This window comes from Leuciscus leuciscus (genome assembly GCF_965113295.1).
Source record: "Leuciscus leuciscus genome assembly, chromosome: 10".
Taxonomy (NCBI): domain Eukaryota; kingdom Metazoa; phylum Chordata; class Actinopteri; order Cypriniformes; family Leuciscidae; genus Leuciscus; species Leuciscus leuciscus.
The window spans coordinates 1,113,595-1,121,963 of NC_138734.1; positions in this window are offsets into that span (position 1 = coordinate 1,113,595).

Genomic DNA, 8,369 nt, shown 5'->3' on the forward strand with positions numbered 1-8,369 from the left:
GTACAAGCTAATATGATTCTTTAGGGTGTAAATTAAAAGTTTGTAATATACTTTAATTACAAATTCTCAAAAACAGCTCTGTTTTCAGCACGCCGTTTGAGTGCATGTGTCTTTAAATGATAATGATGTCACAAGATCGAACGGCTTGATTTGAGATGGGGGATAACATATAAGAAGATAAAAAAATTAAAATAAAAACTGGATGGATTTTTATGATTTTATGATGGTTGTGTACAGGCACTGCCAACACACATTTCAGTACAAGCAACTTGTAAAAGTGCATGTACCATTATATGACCCCTTTAACATAAACATGAGTGCAACTTTGGACAGTTGGTGGTGCTACAGCGATTGAGTTAGAGACTCTAAATTTGCAATAGTGACATGTCAGACTGTCCTCTATCTGTGTGCCAAATTTCATAACTTTCCCACAAGCGTTTCTATGAGCTGCCAAAGATTCAAGAGCGGAAGAAGAAGAAGCGGAATAATAATAATAACAGAATACTGATGATTACAGCAGGTGTCACACCCACACTACACACCCACACACATCTACACACCCACACTACACACACCCACACACCCACACTACACACCCACACACCCACACTACACACCCACACACATCTACACACCCACACTACACACACCCACACACCCACACTACACACCCACACACATCTACACACCCACACTACACACACCCACACACCCACACTACACACCCACACACCCACACTACACACCCACACACCCACACTACACACCCACACTACACACCAACACACCCACACTACACACCCACACTACACACCCACACACTACACACCAACACTACACACCCACACACCCACACTACACACCCACACACATCTACACACCCACACTACACACCCACACTACACACCCACACACCCACACTACACACCCACACACCCACACTACACACCCACACACATCTACACACCCACACTACACACCCACACACCCACACTACACACCCAACTTTAACATCATAGGATGTCCTGTTACTTTATCCTCTACAGTAAAAGACCTGGGTGTTATACTCGATTGCAACCTGTCTTTTGAAAATCATATTTCTTATGTTACAAAAACAGCCTTTTTCCACCTTAGAAACATTGCTAAACTACGTAATATGCTATCAGTTTCTGATGCAGAAAAGTTAGTTCATGCATTCATGACCTCGAGACTGGATTACTGTAATGCTTTATTAGCTGGTTGTCCTGCATCCTCAATAAACAAGCTACAGTTAGTCCAAAATGCCGCCGCTAGAGTTCTTACGAGATCAAGAAAATATGATCATATAACACCGATTTTATCATCACTGCATTGGTTACCTATAAAGTTCCGTATTAATTACAAGGTATTGCTACTGACTTATAAAGCCCTAAACGGCTTAGCTCCAGTCTATTTAACGGATCTTCTATCGCCCTATAATCCATCGCGCTCTTTGAGATCACTAAATTCAAGGCTTTTGGTCATACCTAGGATATCCAGAACCACCAAAGGAGGGAGAGCATTTTCACATTTGGCTCCAAAACTCTGGAATAGTCTTCCTGATACTGTTCGTTGCTCAGACTCGCTCTCCCAGTTTAAAACTAGATTAAAGTCGCATCTCTTCAGCCAGGCATTCATATAATCCTACAGTTCAAACTACAATCCGGCCTCTATCCAATGCCAGAGGAGAACTGGCCCCCGACTGAGCCTGGGTTCTCCCAAGGTTTTTTTTCTCCATTAAGGCACCTGATGGAGTTTTAGGACACCATTAGGTCACTTGATGGAGTTTTTCGGTTCCTTGCCACTGTTGCCTTTGGCTTGCTCAGTTGGGGATATTTTGGGGATATTTAATTTAATTTTATCAATCAATAAATTCCTCTTGAAACAAACTTTGTTGTATTATTTTAATTTAATACTGTGAAGCTGCTTTGATGCAATCTGTATTGTGAAAAGCGCTATACAAATAAACTTGACTTGACTTGACACCCACACACCCACACTACACACCCACACACCCACACTACACACCCACACACCCACACTACACACCCACACACATCTACACACCCACACACCCACACTACACACCCACACACTACACACCAACACTACACACCCACACACCTCTACACACCCACACACCCACACTACACACCCACACACATCTACACACCCACACACATCTACACACCCACACACATCTACACACCCACACACATCTACACACCCACACACCCACACTACACACCCACACACCCACACTACACACCCACACACCCACACTACACACCCACACTACACACCCACACACTACACACCAACACTACACACCCACACACCCACACTACACACCCACACACATCTACACACCCACACACCCACACTACACACCCACACTACACACACCCACACACCCACACTACACACCCACACTACACACCCACACATCCACACTACACACCCACACACCCACACTACACACCCACACTACACACACCCACACACCCACACTACACACCCACACTACACACCCACACACCCACACTACACACCCACACACCCACACTACACACCCACACACTACACACCCACACACCCACACACCCACACTACACACCCACACACCCACACTACACACCCACACACCCACACACCCACACTACACACCCACACACCCACACTACACACCCACACTACACACCCACACTACACACTACACACCCACACTACACACCCACAATACACACCCACACTACACACCTACACACCCACACTACACACCCACACACCTACACACCCACACACCCACACTACACACCTACACACCCACACTACACACCCACACACCCACACTACACACCTACACACCCACACTACACACCCACACACCTACACACCCACACACCCACACTACACACCCACACACCCACACTACACACCCACACACCCACACTACACACCCACACACCCACACTACACACCCACACACCCACACTACACACCCACACACCCACACACTACACACCAACACTACACACCCACACACCCACACTACACACCCACAAATCCACACACCCACACTACACACCCACACACCCACACTAAACACTACACACCCACACTACACACCCACACTACACACCCACACTACACACTACACACCCACACTACACACCCACAATACACACCCACACTACACACCTACACACCCACACTACACACCCACACAACACACCCACACTACACACCCACACACCTACACACCCACACACCCACACTACACACCCACACACCCACACTACACACCCACACACCCACACTACACACCCACACACCCACACACTACACACCAACACTACACACCCACACACCCACACTACACACCCACAAATCCACACACCCACACTACACACCCACACACCCACACTACACACTACACACCCACACTACACACCCACACTACACACCCACACTACACACTACACACCCACACTACACACCCACAATACACACCCACACTACACACCTACACACCCACACTACACACCCACACAACACACCCACACTACACACCCACACACCTACACACCCACACACCCACACTACACACCCACACACCCACACTACACACCCACACTACACACCCACACACTACACACCAACACTACACACCCACACACCCACACTACACACCCACACACATCTACACACCCACACACCCACACTACACACCCACACACATGTACACACCCACACACCCACACTACACACCCACACTACACACCCACACACCCACACTACACACCCACACACCCACACTACACACCCACACACCCACACTACACACCCACACTACACACCCACACACTACACACCAACACTACACACCCACACACCCACACTACACACCCACACACATCTACACACCCACACTACACACACCCACACACCCACACTACACACCCACACACCCACACTACACACCCACACACCCACACTACACACCCACACACTACACACCAACACTACACACCCACACACCCACACACCCACACTACACACCCACACACATCTACACACCCACACACCCACACTACACACCCACACACCCACACTACACACCCACACACCCACACTACACACCCACCCACTACACACCAACACTACACACCCACACACCCACACTACACACCCACACACATCTACACACCCACACTACACACACCCACACACCCACACTACACACCCACACACCCACACTACACACCCACACACCAACACTACACACCCACACACCCACACACCCACACTACACACCCACACTACACACCCACACTACACAGCCACACACCCACACTACACACCCACACACCCACACTACACACCCACACTACACACCCACACTACACACCTACACACCCACACTACACACTACACACCCACACTACACACCCACAATACACACCTACACACACACCCACACTACACACCCACACAACACACCCACACTACACACCCACACACCTACACACCCACACCACACAGCCACACTACACACCCACACTACACACCTACACACACACCCACACTACACACCCACACAACACACCCACACTACACACCCACACACACCTACACACCCACACTACACACCCACACTACACACCCACACACCCACACTACACACCCATACACCCACACTACACACCCACACTACACACCTACACACACACCCACACTACACACCCACACTACACACCTACACACACACCCACACTACACACCCACACAACACACCCACACTACACACCCACACACCTACACACCCACACCACACACCCACACTACACACCTACACACCCACACTACACACCCACACACACCTACACACCCACACTACACACCCACACTACACACCCACACACCTACACACCCACACCACACACCCACACTACACACCCACACTACACACCCACACACACCTACACACCCACACTACACACCTACACTACACACCCACACACCAACACTACACACCCACACACCCACACTACACACCCACACACATCTACACACCCACACACCCACACTACACACCCACACACATCTACACACCCACACACCCACACTACACACCCACACTACACACCCACACACCCACACTACACACCCACACACCCACACTACACACCCACACACTACACACCAACACTACACACCCACACACCCACACTACACACCCACACACATCTACACACCCACACTACACACACCCACACACCCACACTACACACCCACACATCCACACTACACACCCACACACTACACACCAACACTACACACCCACACACTACACACCAACACTACACACCCACACACCCACACACCCACACTACACACCCACACACATCTACACACCCACACACCCACACTACACACCCACACACCCACACACCCACACTACACACCCACACACCCACACTACACACCCACACACCCACACTACACACCCACACTACACATCCACCCACTACACACCAACACTACACACCCACACACCCACACTACACACCCACACACATCTACACACCCACACTACACACACCCACACACCCACACTACACACCCACACACCCACACTACACACCCACACACTACACACCAACACTACACACCCACACACCCACACTACACACCCACACACCCACACTACACACCCACACACCCACACTACACACCCACACTACACACCCACACTACACACCCACACTACACACTACACACCCACACTACACATCCACAATACACACCCACACTACACACCTACACACACACCCACACTACACACCCACACAACACACCCACACTACACACCCACACACCTACACACCCACACCACACACCCACACTACACACCTACACACCCACACTACACACCCACACACACCTACACACCCACACTACACACCCACACTACACACCTACACACCCACACTACACACCCACACACACCTACACACCCACACTACACACCCACACACACCCACACACCCACACTACACACCCACACTACACACCCACACACCTACACACCCACACTACACACCCACACACACCTACACACCCACACACCCACACTACACACCCACACACCTACACACCCACACACACCTACACACCCACACACCCACACTACACACCTACACACCCACACACACCTACACACCCACACACCCACACACCCACACTACACACTCACACACCTACACACCCACACACACCTACACACCCACACACACCTACACACCCACACACCCACACTACACACCCACACTACACACCTACACACCCACACACACCTACACACCCACACTATACACCCACACACCCACACTACACACCTACACACCCACACACACCTACACACCCACACTATACACCCACACTATACACCTACACACCCACACTACACACCCACACACCCACACTACACACCCACACTACACACCTACACACCCACACACACCTACACACCCACACTACACACCTACACACCCACACTACACACCCACACACACCTACACACCCACACTATACACCCACACTATACACCTACACACCCACACTACACACCCACACACCCACACTACACACCTACACACCCACACACACCTACACACCCACACTACACACCTACACACCCACACTACACACCTACACACCCACACTATACACCCACACACCCACCTACACACCCAAACACCTACACACCCACACTACACACCTACACTATACACCCACACACCCACCTACACACCCACACAACACACCCACACACCTACACACCCACACACACCTACAGCTACACACCTACACACCCACACACACACACACACACACACACACACACACACACACACACACACACACACACACACACACACACACACACACCCACACCCACACACACACACCCACACACTTACACACCCACACACCCACACACACACACACACACACCCACACACACACACACACACACACACACACACACACACACACACACACACACACATTTAAATTTGGAAAGTCAAGTCAAGTCACCTTTATTTATATAGTGCTTTTTACAATACAGATTGTATCAAAGCAGCTTCACAGTGATAACATGAAAATAATACAACAAAGTTTGTTTCTAGAAGAAAATTGCATCATCGTCCACCCATAATAAGGCAGATCAATAATATTGTAAATGTCCCCAACTAAGCAAGCCAAAAGCCAAGGCAACAGTGGCAAGGAACTAAAACTCCATCAGTGACAGAATGGAGAAAAAAAAAAACTTGGGAGAACCCAGGCTCAGTCGGGGCCAGTTCTCCTCTGGCCAACGAGCGAACAGTGTATGATTATGATCCAGGCAGCGTTACAGGTCAGAGGTCAGATTGGTTGTGTCGATGAGGCCTTCACAGGGCTGATGAGGCTGGCACTTCAGGATGTGTCATGGTTAGGTCCAGGCGCTGGTCCTTCATCAGATCTGGTGTGAGTGTGTGAGTGAGTGTGAGTGTTTGAGTGTGAGTGTGTCCAGGCGCTGGTCCTTCATCAGATCTGGTGTGAGTGTGTGTGTGAGTGTGAGTGTTTGAGTGTTTGAGTGTTTGAGTGTGAGTGTGTCCAGGCGCTGGTCCTTCATCAGATCTGGTGTGAGTGTGTGAGTGTGTGTGTGAGTGTGAGTGTTTGAGTGTGAGTGTGTCCAGGCGCTGGTCCTTCATCAGATCTGGTGTGAGTGTGTCCAGGCGCAGGTCCTTCATCAGATCTGGTGTGAGTGTGTGAGTGTGAGTGTTTGAGTGTGAGTGTGTCCAGGCGCTGGTCCTTCATCAGATCTGGTGTGAGTGTGTGTGTGAGTGTGAGTGTTTGAGTGTGAGTGTGTCCAGGCGCTGGTCCTTCATCAGATCTGGTGTGAGTGTGTGAGTGTGTGTGTGAGTGTGAGTGTGAGTGTTTGAGTGTGAGTGTGTCCAGGCGCTGGTCCTTCATCAGATCTGGTGTGAGTGTGTGTGTGAGTGTGAGTGTTTGAGTGTGAGTGTGTGTCCAGGCGCTGGTCCTTCATCAGATCTGGATACAGCCTGGATCCGGCGGACTGCGGTAAACCTCGGTATAAACAGAGAGACTAATATTAGCGTAGACGCCATTCTTCTTATGATGTAACGAGTACATCAGGATTTATGGGAAGTGTTCCCGGTTCCGGCTGACCTAATCTATGCAGCCTAACATTGAATTATAGAAGTCTATAATGTGTTATGTGTATGCTAGGTCAAAAAGATGTGTTTTTAGTCCAGCTTTGAACTGACAGAGTGTGTCTGCTT